The following is a 16,668-nucleotide window of genomic DNA, read 5'->3' as shown; positions in this document are numbered from 1 at the left end:
TAAAAATGTTACATTAAAAAATGTTACATTTTAACATGTTACATTTTAATATGTTACATTTTAACATGTTGCATTTTAACATGATAAAATGTTACATTTTAACATGTTGCATTTTAACATGATAAAATGTTACATTTTAACATGATAAAATGTTACATTTTAACATGTTGCATTTTAACATGATAAAATGTTACATTTTAACATGTTTCATTTTAACATGATAAAATGTTACATTTAAAAATGTTACATTTTTACATGTTTCATTTAAACATGATAAAATGTTACATTTTTACATTTTTCATTTTAACATCATAAAATGTTACATTTTAACATGTTACATTTAAATATGTTACATTTAAACATGTTGCATTTTAACATGATAAAATGTTACATTTTAAAATGTTACATTTCAACATATTACATTTTAATATGTTACATTTTAACATGTTGCATTTTAACATGATAAAATGTTACATTTTAACATGTTTCATATTAACATGATAAAATGTTACATTTTAACATGTTTCATTTTAACATGATAAAATGTTACATTTTAACATGTTGCATTTTAACATGATAAAATGTTACATTTTCACTTGTTTCATTTTAACATGATAAAATGTTACATTTTTACATGTTTCATTTAAAAATGTTACATTAAAAAATGTTACATTTTAACATGTTACATTTTAATATGTTACATTTTAACATGTTGCATTTTAACATGATAAAATGTTACATTTTAACATGTTGCATTTTAACATGATAAAATGTTACATTTTAACATGTTGCATTTTAACATGATAAAATGTTACATTTTAACATGTTGCATTTTAACATGATAAAATGTTACATTTTAACATGTTTCATTTTAACATGATAAAATGTTACATTTAAAAATGTTACATTTTTACATGTTTCATTTAAACATGATAAAATGTTACATTTTAACATTTTTCATTTTAACATCATAAAATGTTACATTTTAACATGTTACATTTAAATATGTTACATTTAAACATGTTGCATTTTAACATGATAAAATGTTACTTTTTAACATGTTGCATTTTAACATGATAAAATGTTACATTTTAACATGTTGCATTTTAACATGTTTCATTTTAACATGATAAAATGTTACATTTTAACATGTTTCATTTTAACATCATAAAATGTTACATTTTAACATGTTTCATTTTAACATGATAAAATGTTACATTTTAACATGTTTCATTTTAACATGATAAAATCTTACATTTTAACATGTTTCATTTTAACATGATAAAATGTTACATTTTAACATGTTGCATTTTAACATGATAAAATGTTACATTTTAACATGATAAAATGTTACATTTTAACATGTTTCATTTTAACATGATAAAATGTTACATTTTAACATGTTTCATTTTAAAATGTTACATTTTAAAATGTTACATTTTAACATGTTACATTTTAATATGTTACATTTTAACATGTTGCATTTTAACATGATAAAATGTTACATTGTAACATGTTTCATTTTAACATGATAAAATGTTACATTAAAAAATGTTACATTTTTACATGTTTCATTTAAACATGATAAAATGTTACATTTTAACATTTTTCATTTTAACATCATAAAATGTTACATTTTAACATGTTACATTTAAATATGTTACATTTTAACATGTTGCATTTTAACATGATAAAATGTTACATTTTAACATGTTGCATTTTAACATCATAAAATGTTACATTTTAACATGTTGCATTTTTACATGATAAAATGTTACATTTTAACATGTTGCATTTTAACATGATAAAATGTTACATTTTAACATGTTGCATTTTAACATGATAAAATGTTACATTTTAACATGTTGCATTTTAACATGATAAAATGTTACATTATAACATGATTCATTTTTACATGATAAAATGTTACATTTTAACATGTTTCATTTTAAAAAGTTACATTTTAAAATGTTACATTTTAAAATGTTACATTTTAAAATGTTACATTTTAACATGTTACATTTTTATATGTTACATTTTAACATGTTGCATTTTAACATGATAAAATGTTACATTTTAACATGTTGCATTTTAACATGATAAAATGTTACATTTTAACATGTTTCATTTTAACATGATAAAATGTTACATTTTAACATGTTTCATTTAAAAATGTTACATTTTAAAATGTTACATTTTAACATGTTACATTTTAATATGTTATATTTTAACATGTTGCATTTTAACATTGTAAAATGTTACATTTTAACATGTTGCATTTTAACATGATAAAATGTTACATTTTAACATGTTGCATTTTAACATGTTACATTTTAATATGTTACATTTTAAAATGTTACATTTTCACATGTTACATTTTTATATGTTACATTTTAACATGTTGCATTTTAACATGATAAAATGTTACATTTTAACATGTTGCATTTTAACATGATAAAATGTTACATTTTAACATGTTTCATTTTAACATGATAAAATGTTACATTTTAACATGTTTCATTTTAACATGATAAAATGTTACATTTTAACATGTTTCATTTAAAAATGTTACATTTTAAAATGTTACATTTTAACATGTTACATTTTAATATGTTATATTTTAACATGTTGCATTTTAACATTGTAAAATGTTACATTTTAACATGTTGCATTTTAACATGATAAAATGTTACATTTTAACATATTGTGATTTAACATGATAAAATGTTACATTTTAAAAAGTTTACATTTGAACATGTTACATTTTAATATGTTACATTTTAACATGTTGCATTTTAACATGTTACATTTTAATATGTTACATTTTAACATGTTGCATTTTAACATGATAAAATGTTACATTTTAACATGTTGCATTTTAACATGATAAAATGTTACATTTTAACATGTTTCATTTTAACATGATAAAATGTTACATTTTAACATGTTTCATTTTAACATGATAAAATGTTACATTTTAACGTTTCATTTTAACATGATAAAATGTTACATTTTAACATGTTTCATTTTAACATGTTACAATTTAACATGTTGCATTTTAACATGATAAAATGTTACATTTTAACATGTTACATTTTAATATGTTACATTTTAACATGTTGCATTTTAACATGATAAAATGTTACATTTTAACATGTTGCATTTTAACATGTTGCATTTTAACATGATAAAATGTTACATTTTAACATGTTGCATTTTTACATGATAAAATGTTACATTTTAACATGTTGCATTTTAACATGATAAAATGTTACATTTTAACATGTTGCATTTTAACATGATAAAATGTTACATTTTAACATGTTGCATTTTAACATGATAAAATGTTACATTATAACATGTTTAATTTTAACATGATAAAATGTTACATTTTAACATGTTTCATTTTATAATGTTACATTTTAAAATGTTTCATTTTAACATGTTACATTTTTATATGTTACATTTTAACATGTTGCATATTTACATGATAAAATGTTACATTTTAACATGTTGCATTTTAACATGATAAAATGTTACATTTTAACATGTTGCATTTTAACATGATAAAATGTTACATTTTAACATGTTGCATTTTAACATGATAAAATGTTACATTTTAACATGTTTCATTTTAACATGATAAAATGTTACATTTTAACATGTTTCATTTAAAAATGTTACATTTTAAAATGTTACATTTTAACATGTTACATTTTAATATGTTACATTTTAACATGTTGCATTTTAACATGATAAAATGTTACATTTTAACATGTTGCATTTTAACATGATAAAATGTTACATTTTAACATGTTGCATTTTAACATGTTACATTTTAATATGTTACATTTTAACATGTTGCATTGTAACATGATAAAATGTTACATTTTAACATGTTTCATTTTAACATGATAAAATGTTACATTTTAACATATTGCGATTTAACATGATAAAATGTTACATTTTAAAATGTTACATTTGAACATGTTACATTTTAATATGTTACATTTTAACATGTTGCATTTTAACATGATAAAATGTTACATTTTAACATGTTGCATTTTAACATGATAAAATGTTACATTTTAACATGTTGCATTTTAACATGTTACATTTTAATATGTTACATTTTAACATGTTGCATTTTAACATGATAAAATGTTACATTTTAACATGTTTCATTTTAACATGATAAAATGTTACATTTTAACATGTTTCATTTTAACATGATAAAATGTTACATTTTAACATGTTTCATTTTAACATGATAAAATGTTACATTTTAACATGTTTCATTTTAACATGATAAAATGTTACATTTTAACAAGTTTCATTTTAACATGATAAAATGTTACATTTTAACATGTTTCATTTTAACATGATAAAATGTTACATTTTAACATGTTTCATTTTAACATGATAAAATGTTACATTTAAACATGTTTCATTTTAACATGATAAAATGTTACATTTTAACATGTTTCATTTTAACATGATAAAATGTTACATTTTAACATGTTTCATTTTAACATGATAAAATGTTACATTTTAACATGTTTCATTTTAACATGATAAAATGTTACATTTTAACATGTTGCATTTTAACATGATAAAATGTTACATTTTAACATGTTTCATTTTAACATGATAAAATGTTACATTTTAACATGTTTCATTTTAACATCATAAAATGTTACATTTTAACATGTTTCATTTTAACATGATAAAATGTTACATTTTAACATGTTTCATTTTAACATGATAAAATGTTACATTTAAACATGTTTCATTTTAACATGATAAAATGTTACATTTTAACATGTTTCATTTTAACATGATAAAATGTTACATTTTAACATGTTTCATTTTAACATGATAAAATGTTACATTTTAACATGTTTCATTTTAACATGATAAAATGTTACATTTTAACATGTTGCATTTTAACATGATAAAATGTTACATTTTCACTTGTTTCATTTTAACATGATAAAATGTTACATTTTTACATGTTTCATTTAAAAATGTTACATTAAAAAATGTTACATTTTAACATGTTACATTTTAATATGTTACATTTTAACATGTTGCATTTTAACATGATAAAATGTTACATTTTAACATGTTGCATTTTAACATGATAAAATGTTACATTTTAACATGATAAAATGTTACATTTTAACATGTTGCATTTTAACATGATAAAATGTTACATTTTAACATGATAAAATGTTACATTTTAACATGTTGCATTTTAACATGATAAAATGTTACATTTTAACATGTTTCATTTTAACATGATAAAATGTTACATTTAAAAATGTTACATTTTTACATGTTTCATTTAAACATGATAAAATGTTACATTTTTACATTTTTCATTTTAACATCATAAAATGTTACATTTTAACATGTTACATTTAAATATGTTACATTTAAACATGTTGCATTTTAACATGATAAAATGTTACATTTTAAAATGTTACATTTTAACATGTTACATTTTAATATGTTACATTTTAACATGTTGCATTTTAACATGATAAAATGTTACATTTTAACATGTTTCATATTAACATGATAAAATGTTACATTTTAACATGTTTCATTTTAACATGATAAAATGTTACATTTTAACATGTTGCATTTTAACATGATAAAATGTTACATTTTCACTTGTTTCATTTTAACATGATAAAATGTTACATTTTTACATGTTTCATTTAAAAATGTTACATTAAAAAATGTTACATTTTAACATGTTACATTTTAATATGTTACATTTTAACATGTTGCATTTTAACATGATAAAATGTTACATTTTAACATGTTGCATTTTAACATGATAAAATGTTACATTTTAACATGTTTCATTTTAACATGATAAAATGTTACATTTTAACATGTTTCATTTTAACATGATAAAATCTTACATTTTAACATGTTTCATTTTAACATGATAAAATGTTACATTTTAACATGTTGCATTTTAACATGATAAAATGTTACATTTTAACATGATAAAATGTTACATTTTAACATGTTTCATTTTAACATCATAAAATGTTACATTTTAACATGTTACATTTAAATATGTTACATTTAAACATGTTGCATTTTAACATGATAAAATGTAACATTTTAACATGTTGCATTTTAACATGTTTCATTTTAACATGATAAAATGTTACATTTTAACATGTTTCATTTTAACATCATAAAATTTTACATTTTAACATGTTTCATTTTAACATGATAAAATGTTACATTTTAACATGTTTCATTTTAACATGATAAAATCTTACATTTTAACATGTTTCATTTTAACATGATAAAATGTTACATTTTAACATGTTGCATTTTAACATGATAAAATGTTACATTTTAACATGATAAAATGTTACATTTTAACATGATAAAATGTTACATTTTAACATGTTTCATTTTAACATGATAAAATGTTACATTTTAACATGTTTCATTTTAAAATGTTACATTTTAAAATGTTACATTTTAACATGTTACATTTTAATATGTTACATTTTAACATGTTGCATTTTAACATGATAAAATGTTACATTGTAACATGTTTCATTTTAACATGATAAAATGTTACATTAAAAAATGTTACATTTTTACATGTTTCATTTAAACATGATAAAATGTTACATTTTAACATTTTTCATTTTAACATCATAAAATGTTACATTTTAACATGTTACATTTAAATATGTTACATTTTAACATGTTGCATTTTAACATGATAAAATGTTACATTTTAACATGTTGCATTTTAACATCATAAAATGTTACATTTTAACATGTTGCATTTTTACATGATAAAATGTTACATTTTAACATGTTGCATTTTAACATGATAAAATGTTACATTTTAACATGTTGCATTTTAACATGATAAAATGTTACATTTTAACATGTTGCATTTTAACATGATAAAATGTTACATTATAACATGATTCATTTTTACATGATAAAATGTTACATTTGAACATGTTACATTTTAATATGTTACATTTTAACATGTTGCATTTTAACATGATAAAATGTTACATTTTAACATGTTGCATTTTAACATGATAAAATGTTACATTTTAACATGTTGCATTTTAACATGTTACATTTTAATATGTTACATTTTAACATGTTGCATTTTAACATGATAAAATGTTACATTTTAACATGTTTCATTTTAACATGATAAAATGTTACATTTTAACATGTTTCATTTTAACATGATAAAATGTTACATTTTAACATGTTTCATTTTAACATGATAAAATGTTACATTTTAACATGTTTCATTTTAACATGATAAAATGTTACATTTTAACAAGTTTCATTTTAACATGATAAAATGTTACATTTTTACATGTTTCATTTTAACATGATAAAATGTTACATTTTAACATGTTTCATTTTAACATGATAAAATGTTACATTTAAACATGTTTCATTTTAACATGATAAAATGTTACATTTTAACATGTTTCATTTTAACATGATAAAATGTTACATTTTAACATGTTTCATTTTAACATGATAAAATGTTACATTTTAACATGTTTCATTTTAACATGATAAAATGTTACATTTTAACATGTTGCATTTTAACATGATAAAATGTTACATTTTAACATGTTTCATTTTAACATGATAAAATGTTACATTTTAACATGTTTCATTTTAACATCATAAAATGTTACATTTTAACATGTTTCATTTTAACATGATAAAATGTTACATTTTAACATGTTTCATTTTAACATGATAAAATGTTACATTTAAACATGTTTCATTTTAACATGATAAAATGTTACATTTTAACATGTTTCATTTTAACATGATAAAATGTTACATTTTAACATGTTTCATTTTAACATGATAAAATGTTACATTTTAACATGTTTCATTTTAACATGATAAAATGTGACATTTTAACATGTTGCATTTTAACATGATAAAATGTTACATTTTCACTTGTTTCATTTTAACATGATAAAATGTTACATTTTTACATGTTTCATTTAAAAATGTTACATTAAAAAATGTTACATTTTAACATGTTACATTTTAATATGTTACATTTTAACATGTTGCATTTTAACATGATAAAATGTTACATTTTAACATGTTGCATTTTAACATGATAAAATGTTACATTTTAACATGATAAAATGTTACATTTTAACATGTTGCATTTTAACATGATAAAATGTTACATTTTAACATGATAAAATGTTACATTTTAACATGTTGCATTTTAACATGATAAAATGTTACATTTTAACATGTTTCATTTTAACATGATAAAATGTTACATTTAAAAATGTTACATTTTTACATGTTTCATTTAAACATGATAAAATGTTACATTTTTACATTTTTCATTTTAACATCATAAAATGTTACATTTTAACATGTTACATTTAAATATGTTACATTTAAACATGTTGCATTTTAACATGATAAAATGTTACATTTTAAAATGTTACATTTTAACATGTTACATTTTAATATGTTACATTTTAACATGTTGCATTTTAACATGATAAAATGTTACATTTTAACATGTTTCATATTAACATGATAAAATGTTACATTTTAACATGTTTCATTTTAACATGATAAAATGTTACATTTTAACATGTTGCATTTTAACATGATAAAATGTTACATTTTCACTTGTTTCATTTTAACATGATAAAATGTTACATTTTTACATGTTTCATTTAAAAATGTTACATTAAAAATGTTACATTTTAACATGTTACATTTTAATATGTTACATTTTAACATGTTGCATTTTAACATGATAAAATGTTACATTTTAACATGTTGCATTTTAACATGATAAAATGTTACATTTTAACATGTTGCATTTTAACATGATAAAATGGTACATTTTAACATGTTGCATTTTAACATGATAAAATGTTACATTTTAACATGTTTCATTTTAACATGATAAAATGTTACATTTAAAAATGTTACATTTTTACATGTTTCATTTAAACATGATAAAATGTTACATTTTAACATTTTTCATTTTAACATCATAAAATGTTACATTTTAACATGTTACATTTAAATATGTTACATTTAAACATGTTGCATTTTAACATGATAAAATGTTACATTTTAACATGTTGCATTTTAACATGTTTCATTTTAACATGATAAAATGTTACATTTTAACATGTTTCATTTTAACATCATAAAATGTTACATTTTAACATGTTTCATTTTAACATGATAAAATGTTACATTTTAACATGTTTCATTTTAACATGATAAAATCTTACATTTTAACATGTTTCATTTTAACATGATAAAATGTTACATTTTAACATGTTGCATTTTAACATGATAAAATGTTACATTTTAACATGATAAAATGTTACATTTTAACATGTTTCATTTTAACATGATAAAATGTTACATTTTAACATGTTTCATTTTAAAATGTTACATTTTAAAATGTTACATTTTAACATGTTACATTTTAATATGTTACATTTTAACATGTTGCATTTTAACATGATAAAATGTTACATTGTAACATGTTTCATTTTAACATGATAAAATGTTACATTAAAAAATGTTACATTTTTACATGTTTCATTTAAACATGATAAAATGTTACATTTTAACATTTTTCATTTTAACATCATAAAATGTTACATTTTAACATGTTACATTTAAATATGTTACATTTTAACATGTTGCATTTTAACATGATAAAATGTTACATTTTAACATGTTGCATTTTAACATCATAAAATGTTACATTTTAACATGTTGCATTTTTACATGATAAAATGTTACATTTTAACATGTTGCATTTTAACATGATAAAATGTTACATTATAACATGATTCATTTTTACATGATAAAATGTTACATTTTAACATGTTTCATTTTAAAAAGTTACATTTTAAAATGTTACATTTTAAAATGTTACATTTTAAAATGTTACATTTTAACATGTTACATTTTTATATGTTACATTTTAACATGTTGCATTTTAACATGATAAAATGTTACATTTTAACATGTTGCATTTTAACATGATAAAATGTTACATTTTAACATGTTTCATTTTAACATGATAAAATGTTACATTTTAACATGTTTCATTTAAAAATGTTACATTTTAAAATGTTACATTTTAACATGTTACATTTTAATATGTTATATTTTAACATGTTGCATTTTAACATTGTAAAATGTTACATTTTAACATGTTGCATTTTAACATGATAAAATGTTACATTTTAACATGTTGCATTTTAACATGTTACATTTTAATATGTTACATTTTAAAATGTTACATTTTAACATGTTACATTTTTATATGTTACATTTTAACATGTTGCATTTTAACATGATAAAATGTTACATTTTAACATGTTGCATTTTAACATGATAAAATGTTACATTTTAACATGTTTCATTTTAACATGATAAAATGTTACATTTTAACATGTTTCATTTAAAAATGTTACATTTTAAAATGTTACATTTTAACATGTTACATTTTAATATGTTATATTTTAACATGTTGCATTTTAACATTGTAAAATGTTACATTTTAACATGTTGCATTTTAACATGATAAAATGTTACATTTTAACATATTGTGATTTAACATGATAAAATGTTACATTTTAAAAAGTTTACATTTGAACATGTTACATTTTAATATGTTACATTTTAACATGTTGCATTTTAACATGATAAAATGTTACATTTTAACATGTTGCATTTTAACATGTTACATTTTAATATGTTACATTTTAACATGTTGCATTTTAACATGATAAAATGTTACATTTTAACATGTTGCATTTTAACATGATAAAATGTTACATTTTAACATGTTTCATTTTAACATGATAAAATGTTACATTTTAACATGTTTCATTTTAACATGATAAAATGTTACATTTTAACGTTTCATTTTAACATGATAAAATGTTACATTTTAACATGTTTCATTTTAACATGTTACAATTTAACATGTTGCATTTTAACATGATAAAATGTTACATTTTAACATGTTACATTTTAATATGTTACATTTTAACATGTTGCATTTTAACATGATAAAATGTTACATTTTAACATGTTGCATTTTAACATGTTGCATTTTAACATGATAAAATGTTACATTTTAACATGTTGCATTTTTACATGATAAAATGTTACATTTTAACATGTTGCATTTTAACATGATAAAATGTTACATTTTAACATGTTGCATTTTAACATGATAAAATGTTACATTTTAACATGTTGCATTTTAACATGATAAAATGTTACATTATAACATGTTTAATTTTAACATGATAAAATGTTACATTTTAACATGTTTCATTTTATAATGTTACATTTTAAAATGTTACATTTTAACATGTTACATTTTTATATGTTACATTTTAACATGTTGCATATTTACATGATAAAATGTTACATTTTAACATGTTGCATTTTAACATGATAAAATGTTACATTTTAACATGTTACATTTTAATATGTTATATTTTAACATGTTGCATTTTAACATTGTAAAATGTTACATTTTAACATGTTGCATTTTAACATGATAAAATGTTACATTTTAACATATTGTGATTTAACATGATAAAATGTTACATTTTAAAAAGTTTACATTTGAACATGTTACATTTTAATATGTTACATTTTAACATGTTGCATTTTAACATGATAAAATGTTACATTTTAACATGTTGCATTTTAACATGTTACATTTTAATATGTTACATTTTAACATGTTGCATTTTAACATGATAAAATGTTACATTTTAACATGTTTCATTTTAACATGATAAAATGTTACATTTTAACATGTTTCATTTTAACATGATAAAATGTTACATTTTAACATGTTTCATTTTAACATGATAAAATGTTACATTTTAACGTTTCATTTTAACATGATAAAATGTTACATTTTAACATGTTTCATTTTAACATGTTACAATTTAACATGTTGCATTTTAACATGATAAAATGTTACATTTTAACATGTTACATTTTAATATGTTACATTTTAACATGTTGCATTTTAACATGATAAAATGTTACATTTTAACATGTTGCATTTTAACATGTTGCATTTTAACATGATAAAATGTTACATTTTAACATGTTGCATTTTTACATGATAAAATGTTACATTTTAACATGTTGCATTTTAACATGATAAAATGTTACATTTTAACATGTTGCATTTTAACATGATAAAATGTTACATTTTAACATGTTGCATTTTAACATGATAAAATGTTACATTATAACATGTTTAATTTTAACATGATAAAATGTTACATTTTAACATGTTTCATTTTATAATGTTACATTTTAAAATGTTACATTTTAACATGTTACATTTTTATATGTTACATTTTAACATGTTGCATATTTACATGATAAAATGTTACATTTTAACATGTTGCATTTTAACATGATAAAATGTTACATTTTAACATGTTGCATTTTAACATGATAAAATGTTACATTTTAACATGTTTCATTTTAACATGATAAAATGTTACATTTTAACATGTTTCATTTAAAAATGTTACATTTTAAAATGTTACATTTTAACATGTTACATTTTAATATGTTACATTTTAACATGTTGCATTTTAACATAGTAAAATGTTACATTTTAACATGTTGCATTTTAACATGATAAAATGTTACATTTTAACATATTGCGATTTAACATGATAAAATGTTACATTTTAAAATGTTACATTTGAACATGTTACATTTTAATATGTTACATTTTAACATGTTGCATTTTAACATGATAAAATGTTACATTTTAACATGTTGCATTTTAACATGATAAAATGTTACATTTTAACATGTTGCATTTTAACATGTTACATTTTAATATGTTACATTTTAACATGTTGCATTTTAACATGATAAAATGTTACATTTTAACATGTTTCATTTTAACATGATAAAATGTTACATTTTAACATGTTTCATTTTAACATGATAAAATGTTACATTTTAACATGTTTCATTTTAACATGATAAAATGTTACATTTTAACATGTTTCATTTTAACATGATAAAATGTTACATTTTAACAAGTTTCATTTTAACATGATAAAATGTTACATTTTAACATGTTTCATTTTAACATGATAAAATGTTACATTTTAACATGTTTCATTTTAACATGATAAAATGTTACATTTAAACATGTTTCATTTTAACATGATAAAATGTTACATTTTAACATGTTTCATTTTAACATGATAAAATGTTACATTTTAACATGTTTCATTTTAACATGATAAAATGTTACATTTTAACATGTTTCATTTTAACATGATAAAATGTTACATTTTAACATGTTGCATTTTAACATGATAAAATGTTACATTTTCACTTGTTTCATTTTAACATGATAAAATGTTACATTTGTACATGTTTCATTTAAAAATGTTACATTAAAAAATGTTACATTTTAACATGTTACATTTTAATATGTTACATTTTAACATGTTGCATTTTAACATGATAAAATGTTACATTTTAACATGTTGCATTTTAACATGATAAAATGTTACATTTTAACATGTTGCATTTTAACATGATAAAATGTTACATTTTAACATGTTGCATTTTAACATGATAAAATGTTACATTTTAACATGTTTCATTTTAACATGATAAAATGTTACATTTAAAAATGTTACATTTTTACATGTTTCATTTAAACATGATAAAATGTTACATTTTAACATTTTTCATTTTAACATCATAAAATGTTACATTTTAACATGTTACATTTAAATACGTTACATTTAAACATGTTGCATTTTAACATGATAAAATGTTACATTTTAAAATGTTACATTTTAACATGTTACATTTTTATATGTTACATTTTAACATGTTGCATTTTAACATGATAAAATGTTACATTTTAAAATGTTACATTTTAACATGTTTCATTTTAACATGATAAAATGTTACATTTTAACATGTTTCATTTAAAAATGTTACATTTTAACATGTTTCATTTTAACATCATAAAATGTTACATTTTAACATGTTTCATTTTAACATGATAAAATGTTACATTTAAACATGTTTCATTTTAACATGATAAAATGTTACATTTTAACATGTTTCATTTTAACATGATAAAATGTTACGTTTTAACATGTTTCATTTTAACATGATAAAATGTTACATTTTAACATGTTTCATTTTAACATGATAAAATGTTACATTTTAACATGTTGCATTTTAACATGATAAAATGTTACATTTTCACTTGTTTCATTTTAACATGATAAAATGTTACATTTTTACATGTTTCATTTAAAAATGTTACATTAAAAAATGTTCCATTTTAACATGTTACATTTTAATATGTTACATTTTAACATGTTGCATTTTAACATGATAAAATGTTACATTTTAACATGTTGCATTTAAACATGATAAAATGTTACATTTTAACATGTTGCATTTTAACATGATAAAATGTTACATTTTAACATGTTGCATTTTAACATGATAAAATGTTACATTTTAACATGTTGCATTTTAACATGATAAAATGTTACATTTTAACATGTTTCATTTTAACATGATAAAATGTTACATTTAATAATGTTACATTTTTACATGTTTCATTTAAACATGATAAAATGTTACATTTTTACATTTTTCATTTTAACATCATAAAATGTTACATTTTAACATGTTACATTTAAATATGTTACATTTAAACATGTTGCATTTTAACATGATAAAATGTTACATTTTAAAATGTTACATTTTAACATGTTACATTTTAATATGTTACATTTTAACATGTTGCATTTTAACATGATAAAATGTTACATTTTAACATGTTGCATTTTAACATGTTACATTTTAATATGTTACATTTTAACATGTTGCATTTTAACATGATAAAATGTTACATTTTAACATGTTTCATTTTAACATGATAAAATGTTACATTTTAACATGTTTCATTTTAACATGATAAAATGTTACATTTTAACATGTTTCATTTTAACATGATAAAATTTTACATTTTAACATGTTTCATTTTAACATGATAAAATGTTACATTTTAACATGTTTCATTTTAACATGATAAAATGTTACATTTTAACATGTTACATTTTAACATGTTTCATTTTAACATGATTAAATGTTACATTTTAACATGTTTCATTTTAACATGATAAAATGTTACATTTTAACATGATAAAATGTTACATTTTAACATGTTTCATTTTAACATGATAAAATGTTACATTTTAACATGTTGCATTTTAACATGATAAAATGTTACATTTTCACTTGTTTCATTTTAACATGATAAAATGTTACATTTTTACATGTTTCATTTAAAAATGTTACATTAAAAAATGTTACATTTTAACATGTTACATTTTAATATGTTACATTTTAACATGTTGCATTTTAACATGATAAAATGTTACATTTTAACATGTTGCATTTTAACATGATAAAATGTTACATTTTAACATGTTGCATTTTAACATGATAAAATGTTACATTTTAACATGTTAAAATGCAACATGTTAAAATGTAACATTTTATCATGTTAAAATGCAACATGTTAAAATGTAACATATTAAAATGTAACATGTTAAAATGTAACATTTTTTAATGTAACATTTTTAAATGAAACATGTAAAAATGTAACATTTTATCATGTTAAAATGAAACAAGTGAAAATGTAACATTTTATCATGTTAAAATGCAACATGTTAAAATGTAACATTTTATCATGTTAAAATGAAACATGTTAAAATGTAACATTTTATCATGTTAAAATGAAACATGTTAAAATGTAACATTTAATCATGTTAAAATGAAACATGTTAAAATGTAACATTTTATCATGTTAAAATGAAACATGTTTAAATGTAACATTTTATCATGTTAAAATGAAACATGTTAAAATGTAACATTTTATCATGTTAAAATGAAACATGTTAAAATGTAAAATTTTATCATGTTAAAATGAAACATGTTAAAATGTAACATTTTATCATGTTAAAATGAAACATGTTAAAATGTAACATTTTATCATGTTAAAATGCAACATGTTAAAATGTAACATATTAAAATGTAACATGTTAAAATGCAACATGTTAAAATGTAACATTTTATCATGTTAAAATGCAACATGTTAAAATGTAACATATTAAAATGTAACATGTTAAAATGTAACATTTTAAAATGTAACATTTTATCATGTTAAAATGCAACATGTTTAAATGTAACATATTTAAATTTAACATGTTAAAAAGTAACATTTTATGATGTTAAAATGAAAAATGTAAAAATGTAACATTTTATCATGTTTAAATGAAACATGTAAAAATGTAACATTTTTAAATGTAACATTTTATCATGTTAAAATGAAACATGTTAAAATGTAACATTTTATCATGTTAAAATGCAACATGTTAAAATGTAACATTTTATCATGTTAAAATGCAACATGTTAAAATGTAACATTTTATCATGTTAAAATGCAACATGTTAAAATGTAACATTTTATCATGTTAAAATGCAACATGTTAAAATGTAACATAT

Source organism: Macrosteles quadrilineatus, unplaced genomic scaffold, assembly GCF_028750875.1.
Source record: "Macrosteles quadrilineatus isolate MER2022 unplaced genomic scaffold, UCM_ALF_1.0 Scaffold_38__1_contigs__length_1125367, whole genome shotgun sequence".
Classification (NCBI taxonomy): domain Eukaryota; kingdom Metazoa; phylum Arthropoda; class Insecta; order Hemiptera; family Cicadellidae; genus Macrosteles; species Macrosteles quadrilineatus.
This window is presented reverse-complemented; position numbering follows the sequence as displayed.